We start from the raw sequence: 20,497 nt of genomic DNA, 5'->3' as shown, positions 1-20,497 counted from the left end.
TACCAGGGATGTGAGCACAGAGGAAAGACCACATGAGGACACAGTGAGAAGGAGGTCATCTGCAAGCCAAGGAGGCCTGGGGAGAAACCAAACCTGCTGACACTTTGATCTCGGACTTCCAGGCTCCACAACTGTGAGAAGATAAATTTCTATTGTTTAAGCCACCGGTCTATAGTATTTTGTTATGGCAGCCCTCGCTGACTAATACACTGACATATATCTGCTGACTTATTAGGAGCAGAACAGAGCACTGGGAAAGTTATTTAAGAGTTTTGAGACATTTTGCAGGTCCAAGCTGACCTTAGGAGCACAATAGGAGAAGTACAATAGGAGCAACTCACCCTAAGTTAAAGCAGATCTGAACCTTACCTCTAAAATAAATTCCAATTACCTACTTCCAAATTATTTCTAAGACCTCCACTGCTTCCACTTCCACTGCTACCACACTAGTCCAAGTTGTCACGAACTCTCACCTGAACTCCTATACCAGCCTCCTAAAGTTCACCAGCATCCATCCTTTTCCTCTCCCATAGTACAGTCTTCACACAGCATTGAGTAATCATTTTAAAACACCAACCACGATTTAAAAACTCCTGTTTAACCCTTAAACTGGCTACTAAAGTTCTCAGTCTTTATGGTAGCAGGCAAGTCCCTCAGAATCTCATCACCCTTGGCCCTCCTCTCCTGTGGCATGAAGCTCCTGCTACTCCAGCCACATTAGCTAGAAACTGCCAAGCATTTTCTGGCCTTAAGGGGGTTTTACTTGCTATTTTCTCTGCCCAGAAAGCTCTTCCTAAGACATCTTCACAAGGCTAGATCTTGCATGCCATTCAAGTGTAAGCTCAAATAGCACCTCCTTGACAAGGACTTTATGGAAACTCTTCTCTTATTTCACACTGCTTTTCCCCATCTGACATTCTCATAAATTTTTATGCATTTACTATCTACTCCAGCTAAATGCAAGTTCATGAAGATAGGGATTTGAGCTGCTTTTCTCACCCCTGTGTCTCTAGCTCCTTGAAAAGGCATAGTCTAAATATATAATGATTAATAAATGCTCCCTATTCTAACAGAATTCTAGTTCTAGAAATAATTGGGGCTGATACTAGAAATACCCCCAATTCAATCACTCTGATGCTTAGGATATGCTTTGGGCAAAACGGCTGTGTATGAATGAGAGAGAGAAAGAGATAAATTGAAAAAATGACCACCTAGAATTATTATCACCTGGAACCTGAGCAGTTTCATGGATTTTTCTTTTTTCTTTTTCTTTTGTTTTGAAATCCCTGAATACGTGGGACAGTGGAAAACTGATCTTTTTCTTTAAGTAGCAACGGCGTCTCAAATTTCTGATGTTGAGTTTCATTAGTGAACCTGGTTAAGGCAGCAAATAGTGACCTGGTACTGCTCCTTCCATGGCAGTCGTGGTAAATGGGGACATTTCTAAGGTTGGGTGCCAGCTCTCTACTAAGTAGTGAGGCATGGCTAGAAGAGGGAGTATCTAAAGGTTGGCAATTAAGATCTTCCTCAGGAAGTAGCCCTCTTAGAGATAGCAAACAATAGGAAGATCCATTTAAAATCAAAGTAAGCAGAGAGCTGCAGCTGCTTGTGTTTTCTCCACTCTCTGGGGATGGCTGAGGGAGACGGGAAGCAGGTTCTATCTGAGAACTGGAATTTGAGGATCAGTGCTGGAGCTGAGTAGAGTTCCCTTTCCTCCAGTTAAACTAAGATTTCATTTTTAAGATGGGAAGTCTAGGAAACTCAGGCATGATTTTACCTAGCACTCCACAGGCCTGTGTCAATCCACTATCACCCCACATAACCAATACAAGAAAACAACCTATGAGTGTAACACGTAGAGAAAATGCTTAAGCAAAACAAGATCTTCATTTAATTTCTTGTACAGTGTGGTAAAAGATCTTAAAGTAGAGAATGAAGAGAACTGTTAAAGTAGAGAATGAAGAGAACTGTTAGAACTTTTCAGAGAATCCAGCACCTTCAACACAAGGAAACAGCTTGGAATTTCAAAAAAAATTTTAAACACATAGACAGTGAATGTGAAGTATGTGTTTGAAAAATACCGTCAAGAACATCAATGCATGTGGATCTGAAACACTTGATACTGGGTAATGCAGTGATCTTCAGACTGATTTTCTGAAAGAGAATCTTCCAAAAAAAAGATTGAATGAAGAAAAAACAAAATTGGTGAAGCAGGTTCAAGAGAAAGGAGACTTTCTTCAGAGGCTAAAACTAGATAAAATGTATAGATCAAAGAAAGGTCTGTCTCAGACACAGTTGTTAACAAAGAGGTGGAGAAGCTGCAGCCAGCTGTTGCTCTGAGTTTCAGTCAGGTGTGTCTAAGAAATCAAGGTTTACTCAGTTGATAGACCACTATGGGTTAGATGAAAAATTGCTACACTATAACAGAAATGATAAAGAACTTATATGTGTTTAATTAATAACTTTTTTTCAGAATATCTTTGTAAATGTCAACTTAATTAAAACATACTTATACATTTTAAAGGGAAGATATAAACCATTAAGGGCTTAGAGAAAGATATTATGGTGAACCTGGATCAATTGAGGGCATTCTGTTATATAAACATAAACTAAGATCTAAAATGAAAATTTAATACTTTGAATATATTTTTCAAAACACTTAACAGTTAAAAAAATTTTTAATCATGTTTAAAAAAATTGTACAATATTACATGTAACTTTTAGGCATTTTTTTATTTCCTCTTTGATTTCTTCAGTGATCTCTTGGTTATTTAGTAACATATTGTTTAGCCTCCATGTGTTTGTGTTTTTTACATTTTATTCCCTGTAATTCATTTCTAATCTCATAGCATTGTGGTCAGAAAAGATGCTTAATATGATTTCAATTTTCTTAAATTTACTGAGACTTGATTTGTGACCCAAGATGTGATCTATCCTGGGGAATGTTCCGTGCACACTTGAGAAGAAAGTGTAATCTGCTGTTTTTGGATGGAATGTCCTATAAATATGAATTAAATCTATCTGGTCTATTGTGTCATTTAAAGCTTCTGTTTCCTTATTTGTTTTCATTTTGGATACTCTGTCCATTGGTGTAAGTGAGGTGTTAAAGTCCCCCAGTATTATTGTGTTACTGTCGATTTCCTCTTTTATAGCTGTTAGCAGTTGCCTTATGTATTGAGGTGCTCCTATGTTGGGTGCATATATATTTATCATTGTTATATCTTCTTGGATTGATCCCTTAATCATTATGTAGTGTCCTTCCTTGTCTCTTATAGCATTCTTTATTTTAAAGTCTATTTTATCTGATATGAGTAGTGCTACTCTGGCTTCCTTTTCATTTCCATTTGCATGGACTATCTTTTTCCATCCCCTCACTTTCAGTCTGTATGTGTCCCTAGGTCTGAAGTGGGTGTCACATAGACAGCATATGGATGGGTCTTGTTTTTGTATCCATTCAGAAAGCCTGTGTCTTTTGGTTGGAGCATTTAATCCATTCACGTTTAAGGTAATTATTGATGTGTATGTTCCTATGACCATTTTCTTAATTGTTTGGGGTTTGCTTTTTTAGGTCCTTTTCTTCTTTTGTGTTTCCCACTTAGAGAAGTTCCTTTAGCATTTGTTGTAGAGCTGGTTTGGTGGTGCTGAATTCTCTTAGCTTTTGCTTGTCTGTAAAGCTTTTGATTTCTCCACCGAATCTGAATGAGATCCTTGCTGGGTAGAGTAATAATGGTAGTAGGATTTTCCCTTTCATCACTTTAAGTATATCATGTCACTCCCTTCTGGCTTGTAGAGTTTCTGCTGAGAAATCAGCTGTTAACCTTATGGGAGTTCCCTTGTATGTTATTTGTCATTTTTCCCTTGCTGCTTTCAATAATTTTTCTTTGTCTTTAATTTTTGCCAATTTGATTACTATATGTCTCGGCGTGTTTCTCCTTGGGTTTATCCTGTATGGGACTCGCTGTGCTTCCTGGACTTGGGTGGCTATTTCCTTTGCCATGTTAGGGAAGTTTGCAACTATAATCTCTTCAAATATTTTCTCTGGTCCTTTCTCTCTCTCTTCTCCTTCTGGGACCCCTATAATGTGAATGTTGTTGCATTTAATGTTGTCCCAGAGGTCTCTTAGGCTGTCTTCATTTCTTTTCATTCATTTTTCTTTATTCTGTTCTGCAGCAGTGAACTCCACCATTCTGTCTTCCAGGTCACTTATCCGTTTTCTGCCTCAATTATTCTGCTATTGATTCCTTCTAGTGTAGTTTTCATTTCAGTTATTGTATTGTTCATCTGTTTTTTTTCTTTAATTCTTCCAGTTCTTTGTTAAACAGTTTTTGCATCTTCTCGATCTTTGCCTCCATTCTTTTTCCGAGGTCCTGGATCATCTTCACTATCATTATTCTGAATTCTTTTTCTGGAAGGTTGCCTATCTCCACTTCATTTAGTTGTTTCTCTGGGGTTTTTTCTTGTTCCTTCAACTGGTACATAGCCCTCTGCCTTTTCATCTTGTCTATCTTTCTGTGAATGTGGTTTTTGTTCCACAGGCTGCAGGATTGTAGTTCTTCTTGCTTCTGCTGTCTGCCCTCTGGTGGATGAGGCTATCTAAGAGGCTTGTGCAAGTTTCCTGATGGGAGGGACTCTGGATGTAACTTTTAATACACTACTATTTTATTTTGGTAAAAAAAGTTCTATTATAAATGTTAAAAATAATCCAGTCAGTGAATGTCTAATCCTAAACTGGTCTAAAAATACCTGCATCTCTTCTAAGTTTATGACCCTTGCTTCCATCCTTTTATCACATATTTCCATCTGGATGGTCTAGCAGGTAATTAAACTCATATGTTCAAAATTTTTAAATAAATAAAATCAAGACAAGCAAGTCTAATGATGTTGGGCAAATTTTAAGGTAGGTAATCTTACTAAAAGATTGAACCTCCTGATATTCTGAGCAGGTTGGGACTTGGAATCACATTAATGTGAAATTTTAAAAAATACAGTGCTATTTTGTTCTGACAGAATAGCAATCTCTGGGATCTCTCATGCACTTACTTTATTTATCCAAGCTCTATGTCTACATCTCTCTCTCTCTTCATATATATATATATATTATATATATATACATATATGTATATATATACACACACACACATACACATAGATATATACACACACATATATATACTTTTTTTCCCCCCTTATAACTTCTACTCATTTTGAGATGGGGTTGAAGGGGCCATAGTTGACCATGAGTCAGTTAGAAGCAACTATCCATTAACTTCTGTGCTGAAGTCCCTAGAATTACCTTCTATCAGATTGACCTTCCCGGTCTGTCTGTATGACAGGCATTCTATGGCTTCTAATATAGGATTTTGTTAAAATTTCTGTTCCATTTTGGAGTCACATGTATTTTTATAATAGACATTTCCTCCCTACTTGAGATAGCCAGAATGAAAGTCTCTGTTCCTGGTAACCAAATTCTGTAAACAGTACCCAGGAAGTATTAATGTCAGTAGACCTTGTCCTAAATATATCCTTATTATTACGTTCAGGTCTCAGTTTTCAGTTTTGTGAAGACTTTGAAAAATAGGAAATGGGCTTGGAAGATGAAAATCATGATGTAGAAGGGTTTGAGAACCATGAGCTCTGAATGAAATAAAGAAAACTAGGTGTCTAACCAGATATTGCAAATGTGGGAGCAGGGGCTGGGAAAAATAGTACTGCTTTCATCAACTGACAGAATGCCTATGAGTGCAAGTGATGATTACTGGTAGAGCCTTAAAAACGTGTAAACCATTTGACTCAGAAATGTGACATCTAACACTGTACCCTAAATTCTGCAAATAATTAGTTATATGGATAGTCATCACAATATTTATAATTTCCAAGAAAAACCTAAAAATTAAATATTTATATATAGGTAATTATTTAAATATATAACTATATAGTATATAAAAATTGTATAAAGTGTATAAACATTAAAATGATATTGTAGAAATGTTTATTGACCTAGAAATCAATGTTTATGACAAACTAAAATTGAAAGGAAGTTTATATATAATTTTTTTAATGTCATAAATTTAAAATTTTCTAGATAAAGTTTTAAACCAGAGTTCGACAACAAAAATTACTGATATCTTTAAATAATTCTATTCTGTCCATTTCTAAAATCACTTATTGATTAGCATTAATATTAAATTTTGATTTCAATTAATTAAAATCGTTTTTACAGTGTGCTTCTTGAACAATGTTTTCTTTTAATATCATATAAGAATCAATGAATTAGTATTTTATTCTGGTTTGAGCACACTGTATATTAGAAGGTTCCAATATTTTAAAAATTGCTTCAAATGGCTATTCTATCCTAGATAATTTTTTACTCTGTTCTTATTATTAAAATATGAATGTCATTGTAGTTACTACCCAACCCTTGACACTGCCAAATAATTAATACTGTAAAATTTACAGACTAGAAATATATATGTGAGTGTAAATATAAACATATTACTGGGAAAAGGTTAAAAAATAAATACTGTCACAAATAAATGATCTTTGGTGCTCCCATTTGCCATGTTCCTGTCTTCAACGGTTATAGTTTAAATATGGAAACTTACTAATTAGAATTAAATTGATGCAGACATTTATTTCAACTTTGTGCTGATAGTGATTATGAAAAGAGAAAAAACAGAAATTTGATGCTCAAGTACAAATTATTATTATTTAAAATTTACCTAAATCTAGGTATATATGACCCCCCCCCAAATCCTCTGTGATCAGATGCCATCTATCCAAGTCTAATTTGGGTTAAACAAAACTGCCAAATCCAGTAATTCCCTCTCATCTGAGGTTTCAATTTCCATGGTTTCAGTTATCCAAGGTCAACCAAGATCTGAAAATATTAAATGGAAAATTCAAGAAATAAACAATTCATAAGTTTTAAATTGCACACTGGTCTGAGCAGCATGCCAAAATCTTGTGCAGTCCTGCTCTGTCCAGGCTGGGGTCCCCAACCATCAACATAGTCTGTTCCTGACATCCAACCATCTATGTAGTCATCACTCAGTGATCCAGGATCACCCAAAGCTAATGAACGATTCTCCTTGTGCTGGATAGTCAGAAGTAGTAGTAGCCTAATGCTATCTCACACTATCTGTGTCATTCACCCCACCTCACCTCATCACATAGTCATTTTATCATCTTACATCATCACCAGAAGAAAGGTGATTACAGAACAATATTTTGAGAGAGAAGAGACAGAGACCACATTCACATAACTTTACAACATATTTTTATAATTGTTCTATTTTATGATAAGTTATTATTGTTAATCTACTTCTATACCTAATTTATAAATTAAACTTTATCATAGGTATGTATGTATAGGAAAAAAAACAGTCTATAGAATTTGGTATCATCCTCAGTTTCAGACATCTACTAGGGGTCTTGGAATGTATCTCCCAAGAATAAGCAGGACTACTGAAGTAAAAGGACTCAGGTCTGATTGTTTAACTCAGTTGAAATGAATAATGCTCACCAGATCATCATATGATTCCAAGCTATTTGTTATATTCCAACATGAGATAATGCCTACAGTATATGGGCAGACTTCTGGAATGACCTCTTTGACTCTCTTGATTAATTTTCTAGCTCTAATTAAAATGTTGTTGAATTATATTAACTCAAAATTCTATCATAAATCTAAAGCATACTACATCTTTTCCCAATGTGAACATTTACTATTTCTTTTTAAATGAAAGGGGAGACATGGAGCAATATAAAATAATTATACCTCTACTCAAAAAATTATACATTTTCAAATTTATTCTTGTTTTAATGCCATAAACATGAATAATGTAATTTTTTTCCTGAAAGTGACTCCAGGAAAGTTAACCTTTAGTAGTTTACAAAAGGGAAACGATCACTATTTAATGCTTTTGAGTATGGTAAAGCTGAGATGATTTAATTATTCCATTTATGTTAATGAGACCATTCTCTGATCACTAATTATAATCTGGTTAAAAAAACAGTACTTGATGTACTTTGCAATTGTAGTATTTATCCATTCTGTAAGGTAATTAGCATTAAAAGTGTAACATATTGGAACACAGCAATTTAAGGTGACAAAAATTGCTGGAATAGAATCATGTATAGTCCTTTGGAGATTTCTCACTTTACTTTAATGTAAAGTTTGATGGGCTATTAGTTTTCATTAATGGTGGCTTGAGTACTTAGAGAAGACAACTATGTCCTATACTTAGTACTGGGAAAATTGCCTGGATATATTTCATATATTACTGTTACTTTAATGAATAGTATTATAGCAATTAGAAGACTGATGGCTTAGAAAATTTAGGTGGTTGTATTTGAAGTCCTTTGAACTAAGTGACATTGCGCAGTGTACACTAAAAGTAAATTACCCCGCTTTAAAAAGTATGATTTGGAAGCAGAATCACTTAAGATATACAGCATAATTATAGTGCATTTAAAATAAACTGGTTTGTATATATCAAATTACAGAGGGAAATGCAATATACATGTAACAATTAAATCACTGAATCTTTTGCTGAAAAGCGGTTGTAAACACGATTTTTAAGTAAATAAGGTATCGTTTGAATCTTTTTAAATGATATGTTATTTGTCCAGCTTTTCATCACTTGTATTTTCTTAAGTAGAACTTGCTTACGTAATTCAGGTATAAACATGACAATAATAATTATATAAATACCTAATATAATTGCACTGGTGATCATTCATATATCTAAGAAAATTCACATTTTTTTCAATCCTCGTGATAGAAACTGGCATTATTTTTTCTGATATGTTTTAAAGACTCCATTAAAAGAATCATTCTCAAGCATTATAGACCATGTTTCATGAATGCTTTCTACTGAGTAATATTTTACAAATGCATACTCTGGTGTCTAGAGATCATTCTCTCAAAAAAAGTCAATCTTTTTTTAAAGAATATGTTAATAATTTTCCTAAATCTAGATAATTTTAACTGGCATAATACAATTTCATAAACATATAAATCATTCAAGCTTTTAATTTTAGAACATTTGAAATTAAAGCAACAAACTAGAAGTTCTACCAAGTTAAGTTTGTTCTAAAAAACTATAATTAATTTCTTCATATGACTGATTTATGGTTTATTATTTCTATAAACATATACCATAACAGCTTGAATAATCATATTTACTAGAAATTTCTTATTAAAATGCAAAATCATTAATAGCAACTTTGTATAAAATAAATTGGAAATAAAGACAAACACATGGGGCAGAACTAATTTCAACATCATTAAGAATTTCATACACACGAAAACTAAAAGCTTTCCTTTAGAGAAGTAAAGTTATTGTAGATGACTACTTTTAGCTCATATTATATGTGTAAATTAACTGTATATACTATTTTAGTAGATTAGTTCAATGACAGCAGTAAAATTACATGTACACATCAGGTATTTTTAAACATAGCAAAAGCTCCATGGAGGAGGAAAGTAAGTTGTATGCCTAGAGCATTAAAAAACAAAAAGCAAACAAAACAAAACAAAACAAACTCTTCTAAAAGCAAAAAGTATTTGAAAATATGGTCCATTAGTAAATTTGCATTTCCTGTTTTCTCTCTCTTCCTTAAATGTTCTTCCCCCCAGATACCTGAATAACTCACTCCTTCACTTCCTGCAGATTCTTGCTCACTTACCATTTCCCAGTGAAAACTGCCATGACCTCACTACTTAAAATTATAATTTTTCTGGTTCCTCTCTCCCAACCCAAGTCAGCACTCCCTATTCTTATGCCCTGGTTGAATTTTCTCCATTAGTGTCTTTCACCACATGACAAATTTTATTTCACTCGTTTATTTGCTTTTACAGCTGACCCTTGGAAAACTTGGGGGTTAGGGGCACAGGCCCTCATGGAAGTTGAAAATCTGGGTATAACTTATAGTCAGCCCTCCGACTATGTGGTTCCTCCTTACCTGCAATTCTGCAACCAAGGGTTCAACCAACTGCAGATTGTGTGGTACCGTAGTATTTATTATTGAAAAAAATCCCCGTATAAGTGGATCCACGTAGTTCAAATCCGTGTTGTTCAAGGGTCAACGGTACACTCTTTTCCTACACTGGGAATACCGGCCCCTTATAGTAATGGAATTGTTACCTGCTTTATGCCCTGCTATTTACCTAGCACCTAAATAGTGCCTGGCTCAAAATAGTCATTTGATAAATTGTTGAATGGGTGAATGAATCAAAACTGTGACAGATGAGTATGCTCTGTCTATTATGATACAATATATAAGTATAAATAGAAACATAAGAGAAGCAAATCCTGACTCTTTTTCATTAAGTTACATTTAAAAGAAAGAAAACAAACATAAAAGAAGTGTATCACCACTCTCTTCTCTGCCACCCTATCTTTCCAAGACAATTTGATACCAGCAGCTTTTATAAACACCAGGTATTTGTTTTTATTTATGTATTTTTAAGGCTTTCTATTTTAACCAAATTTTGTGATGGTAGGCCAACAGTCACAATATCAGCCTTCATACAGGTGATTGGTCTCTGAGGATAAGAAGGAATCTTTTGGGGGCTTCCCTGGTGGCACAGTGGTTGAGAGTCCACCTGCCGACGCAGGGGACACGGGTTCGTGCCCCGGTCCGGGAGGATCCCACATGCCGTGGAGCGGTTGGGCCCGTGAGCCATGGCCGCTGAGCCTGCGCTCCGCAGCGGGAGAGGCCACAACAGTGAGAGGCCCGTGTACCGCAAAAAAAAAAAAAAAAAAGAAGGAATCTTTTTGGTATGAGCAGGTTTCTCAAGCTTGGCACTACTGACATTTTGGACCAAACAGTTCTTTGTTATGGGAGACCCTACTGTGCCTTGTAGGATGTTTACCAGTATTCCTGTTTTTTACCCACTAGAATGCTACTAGCAACCCTTTCTTCCCAGCAGCTGTGATGTTTTCAGACATTGACAAATATTCCCTGGTAGACAAAATCACCCTGGGTTTGAGAATCACTGGCATAGTGAGAAGAAATCTAACTCTGGAGGTAGACAGAATTATGTTAGAGACCCAGCTTAGACCTTGAACCACCCACAATATTTTCAGAGGCAACACTGCAGTTTCAATAACTCCTTTGCATGGTAACTGTATCTATTAGTACTAACGTGTAAGTTTGGAGAGTAGACACTCTCTAAACAATAGTTATTGAGATAAACAGTGCAGCATAATGGATAAAAGAACATTATTAAAAAATATATATTTTTTTAAAGAAATGCATACATATGATAAAAATTGGAACATTCTGTATAGGCTTTTTGAACCTATTTTCAATTAAAAATATATTCTAGAGAATGGTTCAAGTCAATATATAGATTTACCTAATTTTTAATAGCTGCATAATATTTCACTCTACATGAACATTTCATGATTCATTTGGCTAGTCCTTTATAATACACATGTAGGTTTTTTCCCCAGCCTTTTCTAATTACAAGTAACACATATATTCTTGTATACATCTCAGTGCACATATATCTCAGTGTTAACTATAGCTACAAGACACATTCCTGGAAGAAACTCAAGCTTTAAAAACTAAGAATAATGGACTTGAAAGCTTGCTACACTATTTATTAACCAGGTAACTCTGAGCAATTAATTTAGGCTGGCTGAACCTTGGCTGGGAGCTCTGGAGTAAGCAGTGTTAATAGTACCTCTCTCAGGGGACTGTGAGAATTACATGAGTTAAGATTTGTAAATTAAATACTAGAATGCTTTATTTATTTAGACTATCAATTATTATCATTAAAGAGAATAATGCTGTTAGGCCCAACTGTGATAGACTACCTTTAAGAGACTAAAACATTCCAAACATCAAAGTTTTTGTTTTGTTTTGGAACTCTTTCACTTGTGTGTGTTTTAGGGTATTCTTTTATTTTTTTTCCTTCTTCTTCTTAATCTTCTTCCATGAAGCTGTTTAGTTCCTTTGAGAACAAACATTATTCAATACGGCTCTTCTTTTCTTGCATTTCTACATACACATGTATGTAGAATACATGTTGGAAATGATTGTTGTATACACTTAATCATGTTCATTTTCTTCCCTATACAATTCAAATCCTTATATTTCAGAGTATTTTCCTTTAATATTTATTTCTATAGATATTTAAATTGTACAGTATATTTATGGTTGTGATCATTCTACATAAGCATTTGCCTGCTTTGACTGAAAATATATTTTGATTGCTGTGGTAGGGGTTTGGTGTGTAGATGGTCATTGTTTTATTTATTCATACATTCTACTGTTACATAATAAAATGTACTCAGTGCAAAGCATCTTGCTGTGTATCATGAATGATGCATATATGAATAAAATGCAGTCCCAAGTTACGGAAAAGTGAGACATTTTCACTCATTAGAAAAGACAAAGAATATCCCACTACATTAGAAAAATACAAAGGGGTTCAGAGAAGGGAAACGTTTCAAATCACTGAGGTATAGTTGAAGTAGGCCTTGAAAGGTGATACTTCACCCATTAGGGTGGCTGATAAATATGGAAGGCAGTCAAAGAACAAGGAATAGCAAGACAAATGGAAATAAGTAGGACATGATCAGATACAGGGGAACAGCTTGCCTGGATGTATTGCAGCTCAGGGGTAGAAGAGGATCAAATGAAAAGTATAGTTATGATAGGGAAGGCTCTTGCTGGTAATGGAAACCACACATAACTTGAATCAGGATCTCTGAGCTTGAGCCTCAGAGGACAGGGTTTTCACAAATCTTACTGACCCTATTTCTTTATCTATAAGGTGGGACAAATAATGCTTTGGGTTTTAACAAAACTTATTGACCTTAAGTTTCATTTATCTATAAGGTAAAACTGATAATATTGTGACAAACAACTTCTGGTGAATGAAAAGGAGAGAAAAAAATGAGCATTTCAGAGTAAGTTGTGAGTGCTTATTCCAGCCTCTGAAATATTATGGCTAAGGAGCGGGTAGGCGGGTGCCACAGGAGGTCTGAACCTTGCAGGTCTTAATAGTTTGGGGATCGGAGATACGAAAAGTGGGAAGAAGTTGTTTTAGTAGCCCAAATAAAATGTTAGTATCTAACTAGACTGTGAAAGGAAAACAAATAAACACCAAAACAAATAAAGGGGCAAAGCTATCAGATATAAAAAGAAAACATGCAATCCAAGGAACAGCCAAAGGGAGGGAAGATTAAAAGAAAGAAAAGGAAGGAAGGGAGGGAAGAGTCTCATAAGAAGTAAGAACTCCTTTGCAACTAAGTTTCAGCTTCTTTGCACATTCAGAGGGAGAAAAATATTCATTAAGCTATGATTAAAAACAAAACAAAACAAAACAAAAAACCTGCACGTGACAACATGTAAAGTGGACCTGCCTTGTACAAAACAGAGGAAATAACTTCTTAAGGTGGGCTATTGAAGTCAAGAACTTTCAAGTTATCAGACTCGTCACCTTTTAATAAGAATATAACATATAGAATCCTTTCAGGCCAGATTTCAGTGTGAATCCACAAGTGCTCAGTCTAAGGATCTTAGCAAGACTAAATGCACCAGACTTACAGCCTGTCACTTGCTATCATTTATAATGTTTCATAGATGTCATGACAACTTGCCATAGTAATTTATCTTAGGAAGTAAAGTAGAAAAAAAGGTTTTTGATGATTTCTGCATGCCAGTTTTACTGGGTTGTTTATTGTATACACACTTTTCATATTTCTATTATTATTTATAAAGTATATTATTTGAGGAAATATACAAGTATGTAAATTAAGTGCTAGATACGTTTTAATAAATTCTAAATGTCATTACACCAAATAATTTGCTGAAAGAATACAGATACAAATGATAAAGTATATCATTCAGAAATCAGTGGAGCGAGCTTAAGTGTCAGTGTAGGTAAAGACTAATTTTTTTTGCCATTAAGCTTAGAGTTTTTTTTTCGGTCAGCAAAGGGATCAGATGATTGTGCTTTGCTGTAGAAACTCCAGTGGGAACACTCAAAACATTTAATCCCCAACAATATTAACACTGTATTCATTCTCAAGCAAATAAAAATGACCTTCTCTGATATTCAGACAGTTCTGGAAGCATTTTAATCTGACAGCCTTGGTTTTCCATGGCAAACTATCCATGTGCTGAGAATGTTCACAGCATCTATCATGATGACTTCAATTTTGTGAAGTGAACCTATGAAAAGTATGAACAAATGTCCTTAAGGGGTACATTTGGTAAAGCCTTTCAAGGGCTCCCTAAAGGGCAATGATTATTTTGTTAATACTGACTTAAAATAAGTGTTCATAACCAAATCAAGAGAAGACAACTTTTTACTCATTACAGGGCTGAGTTTGTTTCTGATAAGAGACTGAAAATGCTCATAGAATATGCCTTTTTCTCCTCCTTGATCGATCCTAACTGTAGCCAAAGTTCAATATCCTTCTAATATTTACATTTTAAGCCTATTCTGGCAAATTGCTACTTGAAACAGATCAATAGTATAATATATTTAAACTGTGATTGATAACACAGAAAAAGTCAACTGAGAGGGCTTAGGTATTCATAGAAAATGTGTAGGGTTTTTTTTGTTTGTTTTTGCCTTTACCTGTGATTCAAAGCTCCTTTTATTTTAAAGAGAAGTTTGCCAATTTTTGCAAGTGATTCTAAGATCAGATGAGTGTTGTAGTTACTTAGATATTTATAAAAAGTACAAACCCATTCTAAAACAATTAATTTAAGCAATCCTATGTTGTAAACATCCACCAAATTCTCAACTAAAAGTCAAAACAATAACTTTGCCCAACTTCTAAAACAGATTAGTATGAACTCTGATTAACATAACTTCACACATAAATTTTACTTTTAGCCAGTCTTTATTGCTTCTCCTGTATTACTTCAACTTAGATAATAGTTTATTTTAAACAATTTCCTGCACTCTGGATCAACCCATTAGTGACAAAATCATACAAGTTTTTAAAACTTTGTAGCTCATAAGGTCAAAGCTCATGTTTTTGCAGAGTAGAAAATTAAGGCATAGAGTTCAGTAGTTGTCCCATAGCCACAGCTGGTTAGTGAATAGTAGGAACAGGAATCTGAAGTATACTTCCTCAACTGACAAAATAACTTTAAAGATCTCTAAGGTTACATTTAATTATAAAAGTCTATGATTTAATCACATAAAGAAAGCTACTAATATATATACCCCTTGACATTCAAGAAGAACCTGCCATGTTAACTTCAGAATTCCCATTTACAAGTACTATGGTAAGAACAATTTCCAAAGATCATATTTACCACAAAATGAAACAAAAAGAGTAGATGTATACTTGAATCTCAATGGGAATACTGTATATACAATGGAGTAATATATGAGCTAATGAAAAAAAAGCTCATGAGGTGTGAGCGTGGGGTGGAGGTTTAAATTCAAACCCATACCCCTTGTAGTGCCCAGGACTCAGACTCTTGCCCTAGTAAAACTTGACAAATTACTACATGACATGTTTTAATGGACTGTATGAAGGTCACCTATGATTGAATAAGATGCTGACCACTAAATCCACAATTGCCATACAGATATGCACATTTCTTCAAGTTTGCTTGAATAATTTATATTCTATAATTGAATAATCTATATCCTCGTTTTTATTTTAAATCTGTGGTCCGTTTGCCCCAGGTCTTCCTTTCCTCACCCTAAAAGTACAAAATATAGCTAAGTTACCATCCTGCTATTTCCCAAATTCCATCTTAATTTTCTCTAAAAATTATTCAGCCTATTTCTGCCAGTACATTTGCTTTATTTGTGTATTTTCTTTCATTTTTCTAACTTTCTCTTCAATGTGGATACAATATATGCAGTCTGCTCTCAAACTGCATATGCTGACAGTGAAAAGGGAACAGTATGTTAAATATAATCCATAAATAACCCACAAACACTAATTTTAGTCAATAGTTTTAACCTCCTTCTCCTCTTAAAGGCAGTGAAGAGCAACTTTCTTAATTTGCGATTACCTCACTGTCTCCTGCAGACATTAATGACGAGGAAAATGCCAAATGTTATGAGGAAAAGGTGAATAGAAACAAACAAAAAAGTTCTGTACCTGAAAACTAGGTAATCAATAGTTAACTATAACATAGTTGACTATACACTATTTTATAACACAAACCTCTTGGACATCATGTAAGAAAATGTTTTAGAGTAACCTTATTATATCATGAAACTGAAATATATTTATAAAAGAAAATGATTTAAAAAGAACTGCTAAATACTGAGAAAAATTATCTAAGAAAAATAAATAGTAGATATAATTTTAGAGCTACCAGCTATTGTGTTTGAAAGCAGCAACTATTTTATTTGTTAGCTCTGACATTTGAGAAAAGAAAATTGACAAGGTCATTCTTTAAAATGGGGAAGAATTTGATGTTCAAAGTTTATAGGCTAGTCAGCTTATATCAGCTAACTGGAATGGTATTTTAGTTAGTTTGGGTTGCTCTAACAGAAATACCATAGACTAAGTGACTTAAACAACAGGAATTTATTTCTCACAGTTCTGGAGACTGGAGTCCAAGATCAGGATGTCAGCACTTACTTGCTGTAATCTCACAGCCCAGAGAGGCAAGCTCTCTGGTCTCTTCTTAGAAGGACACTAATCCCATTATGGAAGCTTGAATGTCATGACCTAATTACCTCCCAAAGGCCCCGCCTCCTAATAACCATCATATTAGGGCTCCAACATATGAATCTGGGGAAACGCAAACATTCAGTCCAGAGTAAACGGTGTTAAGAGTCCTCATCAAACAGCCATTGTACACGATGTGTAAATCACTTCTGACCAAGTGACTCACTGGAGAAAAGGTGAATCACAGACAACACTGTATTTGAACCATGGTCAACTTAAAAGATGTCTAACCTGGTAAATTATCAGAATCACCTGTGAAGGTTTATTTTGATATAATTAAATTACTTTAAAAATATTTTTTAAAACAAAGCATTTAATAACACAACTGAAAACCAAATGAACAACTAAAACAGTTTTTGTTGGTTCACATTCTTTCACTCTTCTGGGCCATTCAACCTAAAACCTAAAATTTTATATACTTTTTTACCTTTTTATATCTTTTTATATACTTTTTTATCTCTTTTCCCTGCTTTGTCCTCTTTTTCTCTTTTTTTGTTCCTTAACAGTTACCTATAATTCTGTGCATTTTCCATCCTCCTTAGTGTCTGTCTTCCTTGCTTTTCTGCAAATTTGATGAAGTTGGGATTCTCACCACCATATATAGCAATGCCTGGCAATATGGTAGGCACTAGTGAATATACGTTGAAAGAATGAATGGAATTAAGTATCCATTGCTGTTAAGGTGCAAGCTCTACATTTAGAAGTTACATTTCCTTGTCAACAGTTGAACTCAAATAAGAAGTTGACCTCACATTCGTATGCTCTTCATTTGTATATACCTCAGGCAGAATACAAGGTCTGGTCAAACAAGACCACAAAAGCTTGGTGAGAAATCATATGTCCTGCTCACCTCTGTAGGTTATGCCAGCTCTCCCAGATTATTATTATTTTTTTCTACCAAGTCCCCTCCAATGGTACAACTGGGCATTAGCTGCCTTAGCTCCATCCTTTTCACTCTACAATTCAACATCACCAACATAAAAGATGACTGAACCAGAGGTGGTGACTAGGTGGTGCCACTGGGATGAATCAAGCACACAGATGATTGTCGTGGTGGTGTTTTTGTTATTCGTTAGTTTTCTTGGTTTGTAGAGTGTTAGCCTTCACAGTTAGCCTATATGTGCACTATGTTGGCCTGCATGGTATTTTTTGTAATGTGATAATTTGGTAACATTTTTAAATTTCGAGATTTAAACAACAACAACAACAACAGATCTAGATTTCTTGCTTCTCATGAAAAATGAAATGTCTGGCACAGCCTGTTAATGTTCCTTATGGTAAAAAATAAGTGGAGGTGAGAGGTGTTCTACCTCAAGTGGACCATTAGCTCTCTCCGGTTTTATCATACTTTCTGCCACCCTCAAGTAAGTCTAGATACTGAAGTCTAGACTCAGTTACTACTTACTATCATGTTGAGCCATTGGATTTTATCACACCTGACACACTTTACTATTTATAACTTGCCACACTCTATTAAATAAGTATTTGAATTTGTGAATCTATTCGTAAATGAATGAGTTCTATACATGGAATTACATGAATTAGTTATCTATTGCTATATAACAAATTAACCCCAAAATTCAGTATCTTAAAACAATGAACATTCATTGTCTCACATAGTTTCTATGGATCAGGAATCTGGCAGCCACTATGTGGGTGGTGCCGGTTTGGAGTCTCTCTTGAGGTTGCTGTAATGCACTGGCTTTGGCTGAGTCAACTGAAATCTTGACTGGGCTGGAGGCTCTGCTTTCAAGATGGCTCACTCATACGGCTATTGACTAGAGGTCTCAGTTCCTTGTTGTGTGGACTTCTCCACTGGGCTGCTTGTGGGACCTCATAACTTGTCACCTGGCTTTGCCCGGAGTGAGGGACCCAAGAGAGACAGGGCAAGGAGGAAGGCTCATGCCTTTTATGACCTCATCTCCAAAGTCAAACGCCATCACATTTGCCTTATTTTATTCATTAGAAGTGAGTCACTAAGTCCAGCCTGCACTCAAAGGGAGGGAAGTTAAACTCTACCTCTTGAAAGAAGTATCATAAGGTTTGTGAAACTTAGATATAGCAATCTTGGTCTTTGGGTCTTGGACTTGGTTGAATCATCAAATAATTGCTTTATTTTAATCTAGGTATTACCAAATACCTATTGCTTTACCTAATTTTAATATTTCACAGCTCCTTTCAGTTTATTCTGTATATACTATTCCAAGTAAAACTGGGAGCCCCCAGAGAGTTACAAATTATAATATTTTAAGTTTAAAAAATTGTGAAATGCATCCAAAGAGATTATTAACTCAATTTTAGGAAAACTACTCCTAAATTTTAGTGAAACACAAACTTTCAGTTACTTATCATCCATCACCTAGGTAGTCTGAGAAGCTGGTATATAACTGGTCATCTCATATTACAATTATTTCTTTGTTCCTGGATGTGCAATTTCAGTATCACTGTAGGCAAATTTCTTCTTAAACATTTATAGCTGTAATCATCAGTAATCCCCTGGATAGTGGTAAGGTTCTCCTTTTTTTATTGTCTTTTTTATATGACTATACTATTCAGCCTCAGCAGGAAGCAGGTCCTCATCACACTTTATACCATCCCCAAAGAGAAAGAGTAGAGAGGTTCTGAAAGAAGGGGGAATCTGAACAGAAGGACAAATTCAGAGACCAGCTAGGGAACTTCAGAAAGTAGAAGTTGCTCTCTTGCTTCTCTTTGGTGATGCCCTTTACACTTTAAGCCTTCAAACTGCAGATATATTTTGATATGTCCAGTTAATGTATTGACAGTAGAGGTATTAATAGATTTCTTTATTTTTTATCTTTCAGTGTTAATCAAATTATGGTGGCAGGGAGAAGTACAGATACATAACCATTCACTTGTTAAAAGAATTTTAATTTACTCAAGATCGGTTCCCATACGGCACTGATGTCAAATAAGATTCACAGCTCTGATCCAATATATGCTTAATGATTTCATCCATGCTTTGTCTCTTCTATTTTATTAGGAAACAAAACTAACTTACTTTATTTTTTTGCTAAAATGGACTACTCCAGTTTTTGAGATTTTGTTCATAGCATTGAGTTCTGTAAGTTTAGTACTCATTTCCTACTCATAGCAGGGTCGGTAGCAATCATGTTAGCAGAAATAAATTTTTATAAAGCCTACATTTTTCTATGAGGCAATGATTTTTACAGTATATAAAGTTTGTGATATATATATGTGTGTATATATTCACTAAAAGTCAATGACATCTCTTGAAATGTTATGACATATTTTTATCACGCTTCCTCTAACTTACTGGGTTCTTTGGCTATATTATTCGCTAGTTTGGGTTGATTTCACGAAGTATGCTGGAATTCAATTTTTGAAAATGTAGTGTGGGTGTTGACTGGGGATTGTTGCAGTTTACCAAACCACTTTCAGAATTTAAGCTCTGCTGTTTTTACTCAGGTGATTTAAAAAATGTAAAAATACACATACAACAAAATTTTCTTGTTAATTTGGTAAAGCTGGGTAATACAAAATAACCTTATTTTCTTATTGACTTATGAGACAATTGTAAATAAATCCTATTCTAAAATAACCACTAGTCAGGTATAATCTCTGTGTGTGTGTGTGTGTGTGTGTGTGTTTGTGTGTACATATAAAGAATTTTTGTGGAAGAATAATTTAAGTCATTGGTCAATGACACTGTGGCCTTGTTTCTTCAACTGTCTGTGTAGATCAATCTATCCCTTATAAGCAGAGATAAGATTTTACCTTATTGTGACAAATACACAAGGTCCTTGCACTTTAGAACACTATAGTAGAACACAGAAAATGAT

General features: G+C 34.7%; 1 protein-coding gene and 1 pseudogene across 1 annotated transcript in view; one reads left to right on the top strand and one right to left on the bottom strand.

Moving 5' to 3' along the window:
- LRP1B (LDL receptor related protein 1B) overlaps positions 1-20,497 on the bottom strand; it is a 1,792,829-nt gene that overhangs the window by 542,855 nt on the left and 1,229,477 nt on the right. The window lies entirely within an intron of this gene.
- On the top strand, positions 1,717-2,455 carry LOC115867061 (swi5-dependent recombination DNA repair protein 1 homolog; annotated as a pseudogene).

Source organism: Globicephala melas, chromosome 7 (genome assembly GCF_963455315.2).
Source record: "Globicephala melas chromosome 7, mGloMel1.2, whole genome shotgun sequence".
In the NCBI taxonomy this organism is placed as follows: domain Eukaryota; kingdom Metazoa; phylum Chordata; class Mammalia; order Artiodactyla; family Delphinidae; genus Globicephala; species Globicephala melas.
This window is presented reverse-complemented; position numbering and strand designations above follow the sequence as displayed.